Here is a 22,636-nt window from a genome sequence, read left to right on the forward strand (position 1 = left end):
GCAAGAGAAACAATACTTGGGCTGGTTGGAGATGAACAAGGTAGCGTTTCTGGCTGGAGAGTTTAGCAGGGGCTTCTGTACAAGGGGTCTTGGGGACCCTATCGGGAAGTTTGGGGCTAACCAGGAGGACAGCGAGCAGCTTGTGATGAGGTTTAGGCAGTCAATGCGGGGGTCAGACTAGGCTTCAGGACAGTCAGCCTGATACCTAGGGAGGCCTGGGAGCACCAGGCCCAGCGTCAGGGAGGCCCCTGAGCTCCTTCCTGTCTGGTGCTCATCGCCCCTTTACGGGCCACCTGGCTTTGGTTTTGATGTCTTCGTCTTGCTTTTAGACCAAAACCGGTTGCTGAATCCATGCCTAGGGCCTGGGACCTGGCTTTGCTCTCTGCTGGCCTCCCTGTGCTTGCTCCCCGAGTCTTTCCCACTTGTCATTTTCAGCTTCCATGCTGTACCCAGGATCCCACCGTAGGAAGGAAGCCAGTTTGCTCTGCTACATCGAGTTTTTGCATCTCTCTTGATTTTCTGCACCGTGCAGACCCACTCAGGGACTGGAGGAGCCTACTGTAGTGAGGGGTCTCATGCCTGACCCTTCTCTCTCCCTGCAGCCCTGCACTGGAGTCCTGGAATATGAGAAGCTGGCAATTCAAGGCCTGACAGCAGGCTTAAGCCAGTGTCTAGAGGCATGGAACTGTGCCTCCAGTTCCGTTTATTTTTTGAGTAGGAAATATGAACAATGAATTCAAACTTCTCCTTGGAAGTTCAGATGGCAGGAGGAGAGGCCTGCTGTGCTAACATGGATCAAAGGGATGGAGCCTTTTGAGTGTAAAATCATTCACCAGCTTCTCCCGATACCCACTGCTTGCACAGACACAAATCTCCCTCCTTCCAGGACCATCTTGCCAGGCTCCTGTCTGCTTCCTTTCTCCTGAGACAGGGCAGTGGTCCCTTATCTCTTAATCTTGAGGCGAGCTCTGAAATACCTTGGGATGGCTCCCCAGAGCGGCACGGAGCAAAGCCCACAAGTCATTTTCCACCTTGCCCAGATCCAGTAATACACACATTTGGCAGAAACCCCAAACTCCTTTCACACATTCCCACCACAGCGAGAATAGGAGACTCCGCTCCTTTCTTCCACTTTACCAGCTGTGTGCCCTTGGGCAAGTTTCTTAACTTGGGTGAGTTTCCATTTCTTCATGTCCAAGTAGTAATAACCACTGAAATAATAATAACCAAGTAATAATAACCAGTGAAATAATAATTCACTGCAGATCAAGTGTATAACATAAACAGCAATTCTTACTGCATGGTCTTCTGTTCACCTTGTTGTGACCACAGTGGTTGTCGCAAGCACTATTTAATAAGAGAAGGAGAGCTAGAAGTGACATTGTGGGTGAACAGCATGTCTCCTATATTTGATGGCATAGGAACCATGTGGCATCAGGGAAAGTGCACCAGGTTGGGGGCCCATCTGGGCCCACCGCGGAGTTGCTCTGTGCAGACATGCCTCTTGAACCTTAAAATAGACATAGTAAAAGTCGGCTGGCTCCTGGCTATGTGGCTCTGGGTAAGTGACTTCACATCTCTGAGCCTTAGGTATCTCATCTGCAGTGTAGGCATATTCATGCCACTCCATAGACGACCTGGGATCAATGCATGGTCAGTGCTTGGCATTGAAGCTGGAGTGGAGAAAGCATTCAGTAAGCTCCAAGGAGCTGGGAGAGGTGGTGTTGCTAGGTCTACCTGCAGGAGGTGCTTGGGCCCCTGGGAGTTTAGCAGCAGAGTTCTTCTACACCTGTATGCTGGACAGATCTGGTCTGAGCTCTGCACCTGCCTAGGCCTTGTCTATGCTGGTGCTTGTGTCCCGTCCCAGGGGCCTCGCTCTGGGTAACCACAGTGACCACGAAGCCCTTGCTGGCTTGTCTATGGGGTGGGCTACTCCTTTGTGTGCGTTCTCAGATTCAGGCAGAACAGGCACATGTCTCCCTGCGGGTGAGAACTATGGCTAAGCTTCCAGTGGAGTCACCTGCAGAACACCCTGCAGTGATCTCACACACACGTGGCATCCCACGGGGAGGAATCCGGGAGACAGCTTGAACCTCTGGCATCCCGCCATCCCGAGGACCACCAGGATTTTAGAGATGCTGTTTATGGTCTTCTGAGCGTGGCGGACCCTTGCTTCTCCCCAGAGTGAGGGAGGAAGCCGAGGACCTTGGGCGAATTTCTTTTAGAATTTTGGGTGAATTTCTTAATGTTCAGGTGTCCTTGGCTGAGAAATGGTAGACTAGGTTCATTCCAAGCAGATGACATTATTTGTGTGCATAGAGGGGGATGCGGAAGACAATTCCAAAAGAGGAATTTTAGTATTCTGAGCTATTGCAGTGTTATTGTTAAAGCACATACATAGCCTATGGTCCTGCAAGAGTAGTATTTTGAAAGGTTTCCTTGTTTTGTTAAAAATCCGTCTTACCTCTTTATTGTTGCAGTATCTTAGCAGAGAGCCATTTTCAGGTGGTCGATAATCAGCCCGGGAGAGCTATGCTGCCTGTCTCTGCCTCATGTGAGGAAATAAAGGGGCTTGAAGGAGTTTCGGTGGGATGGACCTGCTCATCTCCCCCAGCACAGAATTGTGATGTGGGTGGGATTTGGTGGTAATAAATCACCTTCAGAGATGGGTGGCGGGACAAGCGCCTCACCTTTCTGTGACGATTATTCGTATTCAAGGGTTCCAAGAGGTGGCAGGACAGGCCTGACTGCCTTGATCTGAAGAGCCCAGACCAACTCTAAAATGTTTAGACATTGAGCTTATGTGGGAGATTGGCTCACGCATGGGTGGTTTAAAACTCCATTCTGGTCCGGGCGCGGTGGGTGACGCCTGTAATTCCAGCACTTTGGGAGGCCAAGGAGGGTGGATCACCTGAAGTCAGGAGTTCAAGACCAGCTGGCCAACATGGCAAAACCCTGTCTCTACTAAAAACATAAAAATTAGCCAGGGGAAGTGGTGCACACCTGTAATTCCAGCTACTTGGGAAGCTGAGGCAGGAGTATTGCTTGAACCTGGGAGGTGGAGGTTGCGGTGAGCTGAGATCACACCATTGCACTCCAGCCTGGGTGACAGAGACTCAGTCTCAAAAAAAAAAAAAAATCCGTTCTGGCTATAACTGCATAGTGAGACACTATGTGTACATGATACGTGTATCTGCATGTGTGTAGTTTAGTCACTAAATGACTCCACCTGTGTGATGTTAAAATGCAATGTGCACTCTTTTCAGCTTGACAGCAATCTCAAATCACATTTGCTGTATCTTATTTGAATCAAGAAGATCCAATTATTAGTTAATAAAATGAATCACCTGTACAGTCCCAATGCTGTATGGTTCACAAGGAATTTTTTGTATCCTTTGTTTTCAAAATCAAAGAGCACATGTGTGTTCAAATTACCGAGGAAGGGCCAAAGCTCAGTGAGGTCAAGGACGGCAGACACAGGACAAGGATGCAGGCATTTTCATTCCTAGTTCGGGGCTTTTTCCAGGATGCCATGAGGCCCATCGGGAGATGGCTTTGTTTAATGACATCCTGGGTCTCTTTTCTGTCTATGATTCCATGAGGGAGGGACAGAGGGTGCACACGTCATGCTGTCAGAGGCAGAGGCTCAGAGTGGAGGCTCAGGGGCCAGGGGGCTCTTCACTTCTCCAGACCCCACATGTCCAGCCTGCCTGTTAGTTCTGCCACCACCCATGGCGTAAGTGTTAAGCCCCTGAAAATGAAGGGGTTATAAGTTCTGTTGTGAGACCCTGTAATAAAGTAATAAAGGAGAGTTAATAAAGGCTTTACCCCACCTTCTGACCGGATTTTTAGAGACGAGTACCCCAATGGGAGGGGGAATGGCTGGAATGAGAAAAGGAAGAAGGCGGTGAAACCAGGGGGGTTGTGAGAGATAAGACAGGGATGCGGGCTTCAGTCACAGTGGGATTTCCCGACATCCCCTGGTGAAACCTGCCCCAGCGCTTGGGACAGTAGTGGCGCACTGAAGAAGACCCTTGTTTGGGGCTTAGATTAATTCACTCATTCCTTCCTTTATTTCATATTTATTGTTCTTCACTGGTTACGAAAGCTGTAAATAGGATGGTTTATGAGTACCAGGCCCTGTCCTTGAGGAGCTCAAGGTCTAGTGGGAGGACTATAAATACGTAAGTAAATTCTGGCAACAGAGTGACAAGACCCTATGATAGGGTGCACCAAAGTGTCTGAGGGGCACAGACGTAGAGCAATTGATAATGCCAGGCAGGAATGTGGGGACAGGGCCAGCAAGGCTTCAGAGTGGGGTTGAAATTCAAGCCTATTTGAGTATGAAGAGGGAACAGCTTTGTCATTCTGGGTTACTGTGTTATCTCAGGAAGCCGATTCCTTAGAGATACAGTGCAGATGATCATACTTATCTCAGAAGAAACAGCTATGTGGAAAGTATGAGGACTTGCCAAGAAAAACATCCTGGGCCCCCACTGGACCAGGCCTGGTCCTTCTGCCCCTGTCTGCTGGCTGGAGCTTCAGCCCACCACCAGGCACCCTCCTTTCCCTTCCTGGGGTTGGCAGAGGGTTCACGTACCTCTGAGTGCCAGCCAGAGAAGCAACTTGCAATGTCCTAGGTCTCCCAGCACCTGTTCCCAGTTTCCCCTGACCACAGGCTGAAGGTGTTTTAGCAAAGACAAGGCAGGTGAATCCTCAAGTTGAAAACAGATCTGGACTGAGGGCAGGATGGGGTGAACACAATCACTACTTTTGTTTGTCCTCCCACTGAGGATCATACTCCGGTCTCTCACATGGATGCGGGGGAAGCCAATCCAGGGAGCACAGCCGAGAGGCAGCCCAGGCTTAGTCAGAGCCACCGACTGTGGGCGATGCTCCGGCTCTTCAGGGAGCTGCCTTCTGGCCTCTGAGGTCGATCCGCCTGGGCCACCCTGCGATCACGACTCCAGAAGACAGGAGGCAGGAAGAGGAAGGCTCTACTCTCCTTATCCACAGGGTTGTCTGTGCTGCTGGCCTGTCCCTGTTCCCAAATAAGAGCAGATGCACGACAATACCTCAATAAATATCCCTGCGGATTCAGTCTGAACTTAATTCATTTCCACACACCTGGCGTGAATGGTACCCGGGGCAGGGCAGAGACAAATGAGGCACTGCAATCAGTGCCACGACATTCAGGCCAGAAGCGTTGGTAACCTGGGCCCCCTGGCTGTCCCCTGCGGTGACCCGAGCTGCTCCTGTCCTTAGCCCAGTGCCCACCTTCAGAACAGGTGGTCCAGAAGTATCCCACCTGCAGGCACTGGAGGGGCAGCGCGCCCCCGCGTGGTAGGTATTGGTATTACCGGGATGCCTGCCTGGCCCAGGCCTTTCAGGGTTTGAAAAAGAGCGTTTTGGGGACTCTGCCTTAGAGCCACGCCAGCACTTTTTAGGATTGAGTTCAATCCTGTACAGACGGGGACAGGATGCTATGGAGATCTGCCCAATATCCCAGAGGAGCGGAACAAGAATGTGAGCCCCAGTTTTGGGGGCTCCCTTCGTCTCTGGGCTGATCCAGTCAGATTCATTCTCCGGCCTCACAGAGACACTTTACATTGAAAAAAAGAAAAAGAAAAAATAGTCAAAAAGTAAACAAAAATTAAAAAGGGAACAGAGCAGCTCTGGAACTCGCCACTGAGGACTCCAGGAGCCTGCGCCGCCTTCCCTCCCCTTCCCCCTCCCCCCTCCCCCCTCCCCTCCCCTCCCTTCCCTTTCCCTTCCCTTCCCTTCCCTCCTTGCCTTCCCTTCATGTTTACTTCCCGGAAGCCTCAGCAAACACTCCCAGGCAGCCTGTTTTGTGCTGGGCAACGCCATAGGTACCAGTTTTTTGCCATTCCTGACAGGTGGACACACACTTCCTTTGGAGAAGTTTTACTTAAGAAGGAGATAACATTTTCCACAATTTAGATCAGCCCAGGCCCAGGGTCCACCTTAAAAATATTCAATAATACAGCCCAGGGCCCATGCGAGTGCCCTGCTGGCCGGCCCTGGACTTTGCGGAGGGCTCCCTGGGGGTTCTCACCTGCACCACCCTGGCAGGGAGGAACGGGGTTCCCATCCTCCCCACCTCACCTGGTGGAGACCCCATAGGTCCTTGGGTGAGGCTCTGCTTCCACGCACACAGGCTGCTGTGCTCTGATGGGGTCTGAGATTGAGCCCAGATCCTTCATTTCATTTCTGAGGAAGATGAGGCCAAGAGAAGGGGATGCTGTCTAACAGCACCTGCCCAGAAGTCCCATCCTCATGGAACCAGGCTCCAGCCCCCCAGTGCCCCTTCATGTTATCTTGTGTTTCTGGTACACAGATCTGCTGGTGTGGGTTGGTGGCACTCCTGCCTGAGAATGTGTCTGCCTGTTCTGAAGCATGGACGTTTGCTGCGTTTCACTCTGAGTCAAGGCTAATAGGGGCCAATGTCCTTCAGGAAGTCATTCCCTTCAGGGATGGAACAATGGCTCTTCCCTCTAGAGGCATGACAGAGGGCCCTGCAGAGGTGCCTGTGCCTAAGAGAGACTTACTCTGTGCACTTCCAGGGGTCTGTCTGATTGTATTTAGAAAAGAGGAAAGCAAGAGTGAGTTTAGAAGAGGCTGCGAGAGGCCAAAGGCATGATGCCAAATATTCATTGCAACCTGAGCTGGGAATTGAGACTGGGCCCCAAAGTGTACATTCTAGGGGGCTCTCTGGAGCAGCTCGGCTCATTCGGAAGCACACCAGACTCAGGCAGCGACACAAACAGGGACACAGAGCATCTTCCCAAGCCCCCTGTCAGTCGGGAGAAAGCTTGGCATGTGGTCTCTACCTCTCAGCACGTTTGTTTTTATTATGTTTTACATTCCTTACCTGTAATTAGTATTCACTACTCTTGGAATTAGTATTCAACAAATTCAAGCAGGATCCAGAGAAAAGCAAAAGGCAGCTAAGCATTCAGGAATCTCCGTGAGCAGGGGCCCTGCCTTGCTCCAATTGCACAAAAATATGTTTTTTAGAAGGAACATAGAAGAATGAATACTGGCTGATAGGCATACTGAGACTGCCATTTATGAATTGCTAGCCTGGGGGAAATGTGCTTCACCTGATGATTTTCATTTTTCTTTCATTCGTAAAATGGACCTGCTTGCACCTCATTATACACACTATCAGCTTGTTGTATTAATCAATTGAAATAGCCTAAGAGTAAATACTTGAAAACAATACTATCCCAACAAAATGTGACCTATTGGTGATACTGCTTGAGGAGGCATAAAGGGAAAAGGGATAAGGTGCATTACCATCTGGGTGAATAAGCAGAAGTCTAGTGCTGGGTGTGGTAAGAAAGACGTCATCAGATGGAAAACAGAGCAGCAGATTGGTTGCACTTATGTCCCTCTGAAAATCAGTTTGGAGCTTGGTTTCTAGTCTATTCCTATCTCCAGGTAATTAAGAGATATTCCCTTGACTAGGAAAGGAAAGTGGACTATCACGAAATTCTGAGACCCCTTTGAAAAGGCAGTACATGGAGAAGTAAGGAAGTTAAAAAAATTATTTTATCAGCTCTTCACCTTTGGTGCTAAGTTCATTCAACAAATATTTATTGAACGCCTACTACAAGCCACACATTCCTTTAAGCCCTTGGGATACTTCAAGATCCCTGCCTTCCAGGAGCTTATATTTTAGATTCCAGATCTGCCATCGGTCTTTGGTTTCTCTTTTCCTTCTTCATCTGTATTTGATACGCAACACCTGTTCCAGGGATCAGAGCAAATGTCACGCTTTTTCTCACCAGAATGGCAGAAGAAAAGTCTACAGGTCCCTTGCTGCATAAGGCAGATGGTATTTCTAATTCCCGGTGGAACATCCCCTATGGATACAACAGAAGAGAGTTGACATTTAACTCATATAGTGCAGAGAATAGGAGATGACCCCAGCCCACAGCCAAGGGTTACTGTATTCTGACAATGCTAAGTACTTTTGGACAAGTCCCAGTGTAACTGAACTTTGGCTTCTTAGCTTTAAAACAGGAACGATAATTTATATCTGATACGTTGCCAGGAGGATGATAGGGTGCGTTGTATGCATGCTCACCTGGCCCATCTAGGCCCTAAAAAGCCCATGCAGCTCTTAAATCAGGGTCCTCGAGCCTCCTGGTGAGAGATGTGCACTAGAAGGAAGCAAAGGGAGTTTTGGAAAACAGAAGTGGTCCAGAATGGGACAAGTCTTGGTCTCTAAGGAAATTGGAAGTATTAACCCATTCTCAGCTTATGGCCCAATTTTTAGTTTTATGTCCTACAATGAAAAGGAGGAAATAAAACCTATCTCCTCACCAGGACCAGTGGGCTTGTAAGTCACGAATGACCACCTGAACGTTTTCTATAACAGCAGGACATTGTGCAAGAGATGGTTGGAAGAAAGATCTTACTTATGTCAGATCTGCAAATGCCACATGCAATGACTTTAAACAGCAGCAGCAGCAGTAACAACAACAACACAGTGTTGGTCTTGCGTGATTATGAAAACACTCTTGCACAACATCCAACCTCCAAATGGGGTCTAATCTCTGATTCTGTATCATTGCAGCCCTGTCACAGCTTGGAGGAGACAGCAAAGTGAAGAAGGTGGGGGGTCCATCTTTAGTCAAGACAGAAGAGCCCCCAGCCTGGAAGCGTGGAGACCTGGATTCTGGTCTTACGGCTTCCAATATCTCATTACGTCTCCCTAGACAACTCATTTAACTGGTTACACTTCAGCTTGACCATCTGTAAAATGAGTTATATGAGCAAGCAGGGGGACTATTAAAAGTTTGAAGACCTACTATGCCCATAATTATTCATTGCACAGTGGTAAATTAACACTTTCTCTGGACTTTGGTTTTCTTTTTGTAGAGTATGCGGCTGCTATGGATGATCTCTGATTCCCTTCCAGCTCTGACATTTGTATGACTGTAACTTCCTTCTGAAAACTTTTCTCACACTGCAGTGAGTGCTTCTCACTTGTATCACAGCAAACATACCCATTTGTCTTGTGTCAAGATCCTTGTAACACTTATTTAGCTTTTAAAAAAACTTCACAGGGGAGATCAAAATTGTCCAAGGCTGAGCCCCACTGTGGCCCACCTGCACCCACTAACCACATACAGACACACCTCCACACTGTCCACACAGACACACACATAAATGGAATTCCTGCACGACCTTCCCCAGGGCTAACCAGGAGACATTTACCTGAGTTTGTTTGGACCAAACAGAAGAGAACAGCAAATAGAAAAAAGACCTTCATGTTTTAAGGTCCGTTGAACCTCCCTGCCCTCCCGTGAAGGAGAGCAAATATGATGAATGACGGAATGAAATGGAGCAGAGAAGTCACCAAATGGGACATTTATAGGTTTTTGGGAATACTGATCAGCATAAGCGTATTTATCTGCTCTACTGAGTAAGGCTGTGGGCAGAAGGTCACTGACTACTCTTCCCTTTCTGCCTAAAAATAGACTGGCTTCCTGATATTCAGAGAAGCAGGGATCAACCAAGAATTCCATATACGGATGTTGAAGAGGAAAGTGAACCAATGTTGAGGTGTGGCTACTGAGTGCCAAGCGCTGTGCTAGGTGCTAGAGACATGGTTGTGTAAAGATATATTTTCTGCCTTCAGAAAGCTGCGGTGTCCACCACAGTTGAGCTGATAAATAGCTTATTTCCCAGCAACGTGACTCCCATCTACCAACAGAAACATAGGCCCATGTGCATCAGCAGACATGTGCATGAACGTTCACTGTAGCACAGTTCCTTGCAGCCAAGAGAATGCAACCAAATAGTGTGTTATGACAGCAATAAAACACATAATGTATTTCCACACCACAACAAGAATAGAAAAACAAGAAGATGCGTACAACAACGTGAATGAACCTCACAAACGCTATGCTGAAAGGAAAAAAGAACACCAGAGACAATGCACCACATTATTCCAAAAATTTGGCAAAATTCATCGATTTGTGAAAAGCCAGGACGTTGTCTACTCTGGGGGAAGACGACAGGGTCTTCTCTCATTTGATGAAGTTATCCCCTGTTGGAGGTGACAGTCTAGTGAGGAATGCAGAGAGCCCCCGGGGGCTGCAGGGCTGTGTCATCCTGGCCTGGATGCCGGGGGTTGTGAAAACAGAGTCTGCAAGGACACGATTTTTTGTGTAGGTTTATATAATGTGTGGTATGAAAACATACAGTTGATAAAGCTGCACATTTTGCCCCTATTTGATTTTAGTCCCAGGGCCACTTAGATTTATTTTCCTTAAAATTCTTTTAAGCATAAGGGGAAAGTGAAAAGGATGTCTTCTATCTCCCTGGGCTTCATAACAATTGCTATTAGCTTCTTATTAATCCTTCCAGAGGTGTCCCACATATATGGAAACAGAGATGAATCCATACTCCATTTTTATGTAGGCAATAACAGACTCTAGATATTATTCTGGCCTTGCCTATATTAATATCTTGCAGAGCTTTGTTATTCTTCAGAGCATCTTCCTCATATTTCTGCAAGCTGTCTTCTGCCTTCGTTAACCTGTCTACAACAACCATATCTCACCATGAGTCTTACCTAGACATGGATTTCGAAAAAGAGACATCAAGCAGTGGCCTTGGACTTTCTGCATGGGTGAACAGTGCAAGCATGCCGAAGAGGCAGAGGCTCGGTGTTCATTTTGAACTTTCCATCTCTGGAGAGATTAAGCAGGACAGCATGCCCTGGCGGGGATTGTGTGATTCACAGACCTTTCTGTACCTTGCAAAAGCACCTTTGAAGTTAGGACTTTAGGGGAAATTGGGCACTCCAAGCTGCTTTTGACCCTCTGCCAAAAAAAAAAAAAAAAAAAAGTTACCTTAAATGTTAGCCATGTACTAAGTAATTGTAAAATAGTTATGAATATTTGTGAGGGTCCAACTCAGTACATTAAAAAATTGATTAAAATGTGAAATTCTTTCTCTGTGGAGCATTTGTTCTGAAGACATCTCTGAAATCTCTCATTTAAAAAAAAAGAAAAGAAAAGAAAAGCAGTTTCATTTGCCCCTTAGGGAAATTGGCTTACACACCAAAATGATACCCTAACTTCAAGGATCCCAAGGAATAATGATAATTCTGAATGTATCCTGTGCACGGACAAAGTGGCTGTACGATACATGAATAATTGTTTGATAAAAACACTGAGTGTGTATATTCAAAAATTTGAGTCATTTTTTAAAAGTCACTAAGATGACTTATAGATAAAACAATAAAATGCATATTTTATGCTTTATATTCATTCTTTCTATTTATACTACACCTTATTTGGAAAGGATCCAAGGTAAAGCTGGATGGCATATTTTTTTCTAGCAGTACAGTCACTAATTAAATCATTGTGAAATTATAGTTTAGAAAATTTTTGTATAGTTTGGAAACAATAGACTATGTTGGAAAATAAACTCATTTGGGGGAGAAATAAATTAATAGTATCAAATTTTATCACATACCTTCTCCTCCAGACTTGAATCCATTTCCAAATCACAGATCCAGAAAGCAATCCCCAAGGAACTATTTCATGGATAATTCTGAAGAATAAGGCATATCATTTCAAGGAAATCAAAATAGAAAATCAACCTTATTGGCTAATTTTGTTAACATCTGGTCATAGGCTCATAGGTTTATCTAATTGCAGAGTTGAAAGGAAATAGAGTTCAATTTGTCTCTACATACAACATAATTATTCTGCTGTGCATCATACTCAGGAATGGAAAAGAAGAGTGTAAGGAGAAGAGAGGAAAAATACATTTGGGTTTGCAAACATTTGAAAGTAGAAAAAATGTTTTTGTATTTTAAAAAATCTTGATACAATTCAACAACAAAAAGACAAACAACACATTTAAAAATGGACAAAGGACTTAAATAGATTTTTCCAAAGAAGAAATTCAAATGGCCAGCAAGCACACGAAAGATGCTCAATGCCATTAGTCATTAGAAAAATGCAAATCAAAACCACAATGAGATATCACTTCACATCTACTAGGAAGGTCATAAAAAAATATAAAACTTCAGAAGCAGTGGCTCACACCTGTAATCCCAGGCCAAGGAGGGTGGATCACAAGGTCAGGAGTTCCAGACCAGCATAGCCAATATGGTGAAACCCTGTCTCCACTAAAAATACAAAAATTAGCGAGGCAATTAGCCGGACGTGGTGGTGGGCACCTGTAGTCCCAGTTACTCGGGAGACTGAGGCAGGAGAATCGCTTGAACCCCGGAGGCGGAAGTTGCAGTGAGCTGAGATGGCGCTACTGCACTCTAGCCTGTGCGACAGAGCGAGACTCCGTCTCAAAACGAAACAAAACAAAACAAAATTTCTGAAAACAGCAAGTGTTGGTGAGGATGTGGAGAAATTGTGACCTTCATATGTTGCTGGTAGGAATGTACAGTGGTGCAGCTGCTATGGAAAAGTCTGGCATTTCCTCAGGAAGTTAAACAACATGAGTTCCAAATATGGCGTAGCAATTCGACTCCTAGGTGTATACATACAAGCAGTGAAAATAGGTGTCCAAACAACAACTTGTACATGAGTGTAGTGTTCATAGTAGAATTAGTCACAACTGTCAATGGTGGAAGCAATGCAAATGTGCATCAGTTGATGAATGCATAAGCAAAGTGTGGCACATCCATACAATGCAATATTATTCGGTCACAAAAGGAAAAGAAGTACTGCCGCATTCTCCAATATGGAGGAACCTTGAAAATCTCAGATTAAGTAAAATGAGCTAGGCACAAAATACCACATATTGTAAAATTTCATATATGTGAAATGTGTACAGCTGGCAAATCCAGTGGCTGCTTACTAGTGTCTCCTTTCGGGATGATAAAAATGCTAGCTGGGGGTTCTCCCCACTTGTTTATCCTCATGGACAATGCTAATGTTACTCCTCTTGCTCCAGAGATCTTTTTTTTTTTTTTTTTTTTTTTTGATCTTTCAAGAAAGAGGCAGGGTTTGTGTTAATGAATTTAATCTCTCTTTATGAAGGCAGACTAACTTTCCATTTTGGTCTCATTATTTGCTTCCATTTTGGTCTTATCAACTAAGGGAGATTCCCTGGGTGCAGAAGGTCATTTTCCATGACCCAGAGAGGTAAGAATAAGCCAGGTGAGAGCAGGTCAACCTTGCAGGGTTGCAGTGACCACCACATGTAGGGACAGGAAGCAAAGACTAGAAGTGACCATTATTTATGTCATGTGAGGTGCAATGGGGTAGAATTGACTGAGCCTGCCCACCTGTCCCTTGCCCCGCAGACCTCAGGCATTGAGGAGAAGACAGGCTTCCTGATGACAGGGACGCTCTGGGCAATAGATGAGTCAGAAGGATCAAATCCCAGGGAAAGCTACTGGGGTGCAGGGGAGGGAAAGACACTGGGCAGAAGGTGGGTGTGCAGAGCTGAATACAAGGCAGTCGGGTGTGCTGCAGTGGGTTCTGAGACAGCCTCCAGCAAGCTCCTATCTAAGGACCTCTTCCCACTGCGTACAGCTGGTGGCCATAAAACGTCAGCAGGGCTCCGGGGCCTGTACTAAAAAGCTGCCGTGAGAAGAACAAAGAATGCATAACTAATAGAATTGCTGACTCAGGACTGACCTTGAGAACCCATTATATTTATTCAGTTGTCTCCAAGCAGGATGGCAAATTATTTTTTTTAATGACTGTAATTTTTATTTATTTTTATTTTATTTTACTTTAAGTTCTGGGGTACATGTACAGAACGTGCAAGTTTGTTACATAGATATGCACGTGCCATGGTGGTTTGCTGCACCCATCAACCTGTCATCTATGTTCTAATCCCCGCATGCATTAGGTATTTATCCTAATGCTCTCCCTCCCCTTGTCCCCAACCCAGCACTGCAAATATTATAATACCAAAGAATGAGAGGAAAATAAAAGCAGTTTCTACCTTTTTTTATGAATCCCAGATAGGCTCCAAAATCTCTCTGGGTAACATGCTTTAATGTCATATCATCTTTTAAAAAATTTTTTATTTATTTTTTACTCACCACTATACAAACAAGGAGTCTTATCATCTCACTGCCCAGGAAGCGCTTTCTTATGTTAAATCTGTGAGTTTCTGGGTGCAACTTAAGTCTACAACAGAATGTCTTTGCCTATAATTAAGGGATATATTTGTAAATACATATATATTTATTTTTAGGCACATTAATTTTGTTCTTACAAATGTATATTTAAATTTTAAGAGTCATTCAATAACTTGATGGTATTTTTAAAGGTATAAATGTCTAAAAATCACCAACAATTTGAACATTAGAAACTTTATTGTTTTTGAACATACTTCTCACAGTTAATTTTATATCGAATATGTGAACCTTGGTATCATAATTTTTAGGACAGATACGTATCTGGTTTTTCACTGTGTTATATTTATGATACCTAAGGAATATGTAATATCTCTGAGTAGATGTATCATACTTTGCTGATATAGTGCTCTATTTTGAATATTTTAGAGTTTTTTAGGTTTCTCAATTTTTTTTTATTTCCTAGGATAATTTCTGAGCAGAATAACTAAAACAATGAGAATAAGTATTTTATGTCTTACATACATATTAAAATTGCTTTACGAAGAGGTTATTTAAATTACCACTGCTTCTGGTTTTGTATGTAAGTACTAGTTTCACATACTTTCATTATCCCTGGGTGTCAGCCCTATGTGAGTGTGCCCGTATGTAAGTTGATTAAGGAACAGCTTTGTTCAGAAAAGAAGCCTGGAAAGGTGGCATTCTGTAAAGGGCTCTGTGTGCCTTGCTTTTTCCTATGCTGAGCCCCGGGATCCTGATTTTTACTCAGATACTTGTATTTAGGTTGGTGCAAAACTAATTGCAGTTTTGACCATTATTTTCAATGGCAAAAACTGCAATTAGTTTTGTAGCAACCTCATAAATAACAATATTTGCAGGAATTTTTAATTTATGGGAATTAAAGAAAGCTGCAAAGAGAATAATGAGCTCAAAGTTTTGTGATGTGCAGTTTATTATTAATTAACTTGAGTTTAAAGTAATTACCACGGATGAAGATTTTACGGACAGGTTAGGCAAATATCATTATTTCTTCCCTATGTATTTATTAAAGATATCCATGAAACTTCTTTTAAGTAGAGACACTCTACAGAAAATTTTAAGACAAACAGCAGATTCTACCCACATTCATTCTTTGCCACCTGTCAAGCCTACCCTACCAAAGTGATCCTCCGCAGCTGGTCTGCATGAGCAAGTAGATGTTAGCAGTCAGGGTAAAACTAGCAGAAGTGAAATCAGCACTTTTAAAAACTGGAAGAGACTTAACTGAACTGGAATATGTGCTATGTCAATGGAAAAATGCAGTTTTTAAAAAATCAATGTGTATTCCTAATGAGATTTGAGAAACTATGGTCAGCAAAATGAGAATTAGGTCCCATGAGAAAGTCACACGTTGAGAAAGAAAAAGACTATTTGCAAATATAAGACTCTTTAAAAATAAATAAAAATCTAATAACTAAACCTCAAAATCCAAAAATAGTAAAAAAAAAAAAAAAAAAAAAAGAAGGGCTCTACGGGAAGAGAAACTGATATAAAAATAAATATCTGCAAAGTAGAGAACAAAAGCGAAAAGCATGAAAATTATGGTTGAAAGATAATGAGAGGATATATCAAGGATAACTGGGGTTTAAGCAGGAGGCATTCCAGAGAAAAGGAAGATAATTGATGGAGGAAATAATATGTAAGGTTAGATATAAAAGGAGCACATATACATGGATAAGAATACAGTAGTAACCAGGCCGGGCACAGTGGTTCACGCCTGTAATCCCAGCACTTTGGGAGGCTGAGGTGGGCGGATCACCTGAGGTCAGGAGTTCAAGACCAGCCTGCAACATGGAGAAACCCCATCTCTACTGGAAATACAAAATTAGCTGGGTGTGGTGGTGCACACCTGTAATCCCAGCTACTTAGGTAGGCTGAGGCAGGAGAATCACTTGAACCCAGGAGGCAGAGGTTGCAGTGAGCTGAAATAGTGCCATTGCACTCCAGCCTGGGCAATAAGAGTGAAACTCCATCCAAAAATAAAAAAAAATAAAAAATAATAAAGTGTAACCCAATAAATTATTAAATTTTACAGAAGAGAAAAATGATCAATAAACAAATGAAAAAATGCTCAACTACACAGTAATCAAGGATGTGCCAGACTGACATCTGCAAGATGGTGGAATCAGAGGCTCCAGCCTTTCCTTCCTTCCACAGATACACCAAAGAAATAGCAACACACAGATCAGTTCTTTCTGAGAGAAAGCCAAAGACTAGTTGAAAGACTACTACACATCAAGCAACTGAGAAAATATTTGTGTGAAAAGAGGCGGGAAGAGCTGCGGCACACTCCCAGCACAGTCCCTATCCCAGGCATAGCACCTTACAATCAATCGGCAAGGAAGTCCTAACTCCTAGCTTTTCCCTGAAGAGTGAAGGCTTTGGACCACACACACAGTACCCTGACCTTTATGCTTCCCACTCAGGGATTTGGCTCCTAAATCACCCAGCCTGGGGTTGATAGATCTGACATCTGCCGGTCTCCCTAAACCACAGATGCCAAAGAGATGGTTGGACACAGATTTGCAAGCACTTTTGGCAGCTGTCTCCCTGGGCTCGGGCCAGAGCAGGCAGGCAAATGCCCACCTCCCGGTTTCTACCTGCAAGGGCTTTATCTACCCATTTTCCCATCTGCTGCCTGAGGGTTGACTTCTGGGTCTGCATCTGGGAGCCAAAGGGGCAGGGTAAACAGTAGACCTGTGGGAGCCTGAACAGAGATACAGATAGGCACTGTGCCTGCTCTTCCCCACTAGCTCCAGCAAAATATCCAGGCCTCCAACTTCTCCCTAGAAGGAGAACACATCAAGCATAGTTTTATAGCTGCCACCTGGGGGACTGGCTCCTAAATCACTTATCTCTGGAAGTGAATGTGAGGCAGGAGAATTGCAGAGGAAACTGGAAGTTGGATAAAGGGCAGAATGAATAAAAGCAGAAACAGAAGCAAGGTGAAGGGGTGGGTGAGCAAGAAGCAATATAAGAGGCAGAAGTGAAGCAGCCAAAACAAAAAGTAAGATAAAGAAGAGAGCAAGGACCCCATGGCCAGCAAGATCCAGACCAAACCAGGAAGGGGCAGCTCTTCAGAGATAGGCAAGCGCATTAAAGAGAAAAAGTATCCTTAACAGGACCCCGTATGATAATCAGTTCATTAAAGCGCATGCATATAGATTGCATATCATGCATGTACTTAAAATTATAGGCTGGAGACAACACACAAGCCCGCAGAGGCTAAAGTAACTAAGCAACACACCTATCAATCAAAAGGCAAGCACCGCCTAAAGATAAGGCAGCCTTGCGAACAGAAGGAAAAAAAACATAAAAAAAGACCCAAGTACACCGAAGTCATGCTGGTCCCATTTGGCAGAAGTCAGCGCACTCTCCCCTCTCCAGGAGTGTGATATTGTGCTTCACACACTTTTGCTGCTTGCTTTGCTCTTTGAGTATCACATCCAGTTCTTTGTTCAGGACACCAAAAGCCTGGAAATGCACAGCACCATCGGGTCATAGATGGGGCTCTGCGTTTTGTGTCTTCTAAGGCCACGAAAAACAAACGGGTAGTTTTAAAGGGGCACAAGAGGACTTCCAGTGGGTATTCTTCCAGGTGTAGCACAAAGAGAATAGGCCGTAACTCCCAGCTCCCAGTCTCTCCCCAGAAGGCATTTGCCTGCACACTCTCAGCCGCTGCTAGAGAACAGGGCTTTGAACCGGCCTGCGGGTAGTTGCTGATGGGGCTGACGGAGAATGGGTTTGACCACACACCTAACATCCTGACTACATTCCACAGTACTTAGAACAGAATGGACTCCATTGCACAGAACCTAGAATAGAAGTAGGTATTCAAAAAATAGTTTTTAAATAAAAGAACAAATTATTTGAATTCTTGCCAATGAAAGTTTATTATATCCACATTTACTAGCACAAATTGACAAATTGTGTGATTTTGAAAATTCTGTTTGTGTCAAGCTATATCATCTTCTTTAAGATCACGGGTAGCATTTTTGTCATTTATTTTGCCACAATAAAATACTTGAACTGTCTGGCACAAGTGGCAATACCTCCGCTCCCCGCTGCTCAGACACTTCCGCAAAAAACCTGCACCTGATTGGACAACGTGGCCCGGGAGAACGGGTAAGTGGCAGAGCTTTGTTTCTATATCAGCGACATCGGTTTTAATGTAAACAGCACGCGTCTTTCTTTTTCGAGCAGTAGCCGACTTGCGTTTCCAGATAATTACAGTATTCTTGACAGAAGCCTTCACTTCTCTTGCAGTCGACAATTCTTAAATCTGATTCAACTTCTGCATTAAAAAAAAAAAAAAAAAAATTCCAACATTAGCTTCTTAAGACCATCTCCAGAATCAAACTGTGGTCATTACAGCCCTGAGGGACAGGGTGGGGTGGCATGGATATGAAACAGCTGTCCATAGTTAATAACTTCAAGTTCCAAACTAAAACATCAACTCCAGATGTATAGCTCTTCCCCGCTAAATCTCCTCTAACCAAAGGAAGGAATAATCCTGTCTCATAGGAATACCGTTAGACTAAATAACACATGCCTACTATTGCACCTGTTTATATTTGTTGTGCAATAATTGAGTTTTCTTTTTCCCTTCCCTTGGGAGGAGATCCAGATGAATGAGTCCTTTGGAACTGAGGGCCAATTAGAAAGGGATGGGAGGTTAGGTAGGATGCTGCAGGTGTCAAATTTAGCAGGACATTATTTGCTGGATGTCACAGCAATTTGCTGACACCCTCCTGTCTTTCTTACTCTTGCTCACTGAGCTGCTAACCTAGTTCTCCCTGTCTTACGATCAGCAATGAGCTTGGGATTAAAGAAGCATCTTGGAAACTACAGGCTCCTCCAGGCCCTTCTGGATTTGTAGTTGGTCCTGTCCAGGGGTTTGGGGACTGACCAGAAGCTTGGCCCTTCTGAAAGAGTCTAGAAGGGTGGCTGTAGACTCAATTGTCCCTTGAAATTTCCTGCTACCTCCTCGCCTGAGTAGACTGACAATACAGTCTATTCTCTGCCCCCATCCTCGGGAAGCATTTTCCAGACTGCAATGGACACCTGGCGCTTAGCAGGTATTCAGTAAATTCCTGTGGGGTGGAACGACCTCCAAAGCTAACGGCATGGAGTTGCAACCTGGCAGGAAGCCACGTTTCCACCAGTGTCTCCTCTGGCTCCTGTTCTTGGAGGAAGTTAGCAATTAGACGTGGCCTCAGATAATTTGCCTTTTGGCCCCTCAAAACTTCCATGTTCCACGATGCCCTCAGTGATCCAGCCCCAGGGGAAGCTGTGAAACCCCAGGGCCTCCCTGACAGGCAGGGCAGCCCAACGCACCCACACCATGTCTTCCTCAAACAATGACTGCTCACCCACCCCGACCAGCACAGACACCTTCCCATCTATTTGTTCCGGTTACATCTCCCCAGTGGATGCACTTGTTTCCCGTGTTGGTCCCCGACTCACCTGGGTAAGGGGGGATGCGCCGTATTATGAGGGCCCGTTTCACTGGGTGGCGTAGCAGCTGAGACCCGTTTGTGCCTTGCCCAGTGGCTCCTTCCCGGAGTTCTCTGAGAGCCTCGGTGGCTGAGTGGTTAACATGTCTGGCTTGGGACAATCCTGTGCAAGTGGAAACACATGACTGAGGGTGCTCTGAGGCCTCCGCCTGGAAGACCCGTCAGCATGAGGTTCCTAGGCTCTACCAGGTGAGTGAGTGTGGGTGATTGGGTGGGGGAGTTGGGAGGGATGCTAGTGTTCCATGTGTGTGCACATTTGTGCACATGTGTTGTATGCGCCTGTGTGTAGAGAGAGGAGAAGGTGAATGACTTGTAAGAAATGTATGCCATGAACAGTGAGTCTGAGCGCCTCCTCAAAGCCAGCGCAGCCAGAGAATTTACTTCAAGTGTCACTAATGCAGTTGTTAAGATTCCCTAAAATGTAATATTCTTCTCTGTAAGGGAAAGGGGAATGTTAAAAGGATAAGAAAATGGAGTCAGGGTGGGACCCTCTCCCCTGGGAAGCAAGTGCCATCAGCCAATTCAGAGTGCCATTTATGAACCCAGTTCAGAGACCCAAAGCTCCACCAGGAATGTGTGCTCCCAGGACTTCATCTCTCCCTGCCCAGCCTGAACTCCCATACCCCAGATGACCATTGCAGAGAGATTCTAGCACCCATGCCTGGGTCACCTTTCCATTTTACCTGGAAACAGCAGAGCCACAAGGAGAAGGCTGGTGAAGAACAGGAGCAACCGTTGCCTCATGTCTGCCAAGAGGACTGCAAGCCAGAAAGCACCCCGGGTGGGTGGGCAGGCAGCAGGGCTCCTTTGATGGAGTGGGGCTTTGTGTGTGGGCCCGGAGCGTGGGAAGAGCAGTGCCCCAGAATGACTTCTCATTCTCAAAGGACAATGTGGACGTGCTGGTTTGTTCCACTGCTGGTGGAACAAACACTTGAGCCACGTATTTCAGGAAGTAATTAATATGCCTGAATGCCTTGGATGGGTTTGGTGAATAAGGAAGAACAGAGAGAGAGTAACAGAAAGATTAAGGCATGGAGGGGCAGAACAAACATGAATTAACATAAAGTTGCCAACGTTCTCAAATGCTTCTCAAAAGCCCCCGATGTTCATGACAACAGGGACATAAACTGCCATGTTGATTCTATCCTGTCTGCCAAACGTTTTTATTTTAGTGTTAAAAAATCATGCATAAGACATACAACAAAACCAGTAGGACCTGGTTTTACAAACTCTCCCTTCCTGAAGTTATACAGAGAGTTCCAAGGCTGCTCAAAATGTTATTTTCTTATTCTTCGCCTCCCTGAGTCTCTCTCCCATTTCTTGGTCCCCTCCACTTCTCCTTCCTCGCTTTGGACCCCCTTCCTTTCTATTTTAACTTAAATTTGAGTTGTCTTGATTTTTTTCTCCCCTTTCCATTCTCTTTACCCCCAGACACCTCCTGTTGATGTCACTGGGTCCAATTCAATTCTTTAAAAAAAAAAATCTGTGTTTGAGCCTTGGTTTTCTCCTCTCATAATATCCAAGCAGAGGGCTTGTCTTCCCTTCTCCTTCACCTCTTTAAACATTTTAACCAAGTGTGTGTTTCTTATTTGGCTGCATGAGCTCAGACATACATGTAACCCAGACAGGCTGCTCTGGACTTAACTAAAGGGATGAAGGCTTTGGTTGAAGAGTTTTGTATTCACCTAATATCCAATATAACATCAGCGATATCTGGAAAAGATAGTACTTTTCTCATATGTCTCTTTTGCATGTGCATTTTAATCCAGACAGAGAAAACATCTTAGGTCATTTGTGTAAATAAAAATACTTATTCTCTACCTGGAGAAAGCTGGAAGCAAATGGAGAAAGAGGCAGCAATGACCATAGAGACCTGGGCATCCGGGGAAGCACCAACGAAGGACAGAAGGTTTACAGCTGCGGACAAGTGCGCACAGCAGCTGCCCTGGCAGCACAATGCAGAGGCCACTATCTTTCGGGTCTCAGGACAGATTCTCCACTGCAAAGCACGAGGTGCTGGTCAGGGAGAGCAGGAGCACCATTCACATCCTTTCACTTTAAGGAATTAGGAAGTCTTCCAATTCCAGGAGCACAAGGGGACATTGCGGAGACCAGGGACAACTGGCCCATGATAAATTTCTTTAATCACTTACTGCATCAAATTCTGACAATTGGATGTTGGAAGAACATAGACGGTCAAGAAACGAGGTAGACAGTTGCTGCTACCTCAACCCTAAATGAAGATTTATTCGCTCATCTATGTACTCTGGGTATTTTTTATACTCTAGTTCAATAGCAATTTCTTACAGTTGTATTTGTAATTATTTAAACTTGGAATGTGGATCTTTTATAAAAGTGATCGAAATTTTGGAGTATATTGGTAATTTATTTCTGCATATTTTTATCTTCTCTACAAAAGGAAAGGAAAAAAAACGAGCCTAGTCCACATTCAGATATTAATAGTAATGAATCATTAATCAAAATCATGACTTAAAATATAACAGCATTTGAGAAATTACCACCCAGGTAATGGAATCTTCTTCTAAGTCATTAAAATTATTTGATCTGATTTAAATGAAGAAACTGAGCCAAAAATAGTTAGATCTCACTTCCTTTGTCTAGGTCTTGAGATAAAATAAGCCCCCTCTCCCATGCTTCTAAAAAGAACAATTTTAAAAAGAGCAGCCGGGGAAAACCTATTTCTGCTCTTTGACAGGCAAAAGCTGGTGAAATTGTAATAATGGCAATTAATGTTACATCTCTCCTAACACAACAGTGCTCTCAGCTCCTGTCCTCTTCTGCCATATTTCTGTGTCCTAAAAAAATCTTTGAATAATTCTCCTGCTAAAAGCCACATCCATCCTGAGGGGGAGAAAGGCAGAACCCATTATAGAGTATTCTAATAATTGTTTCAAGATTTTTTCTGGTCAATTCAAATAATAAATAGTATTCTTTTTTTTTTTTTTTTTTTTTGAGA

General features: G+C 44.5%; 1 pseudogene; it reads right to left on the reverse strand.

Annotated features, from left to right (window-relative positions):
• Window positions 1–7,574: 7,574 nt before the first annotated feature.
• LOC103215317 (uncharacterized) lies at window positions 7,575–22,636 on the reverse strand (annotated as a pseudogene).

Source organism: Chlorocebus sabaeus, chromosome 8 (genome assembly GCF_047675955.1).
Source record: "Chlorocebus sabaeus isolate Y175 chromosome 8, mChlSab1.0.hap1, whole genome shotgun sequence".
In the NCBI taxonomy this organism is placed as follows: domain Eukaryota; kingdom Metazoa; phylum Chordata; class Mammalia; order Primates; family Cercopithecidae; genus Chlorocebus; species Chlorocebus sabaeus.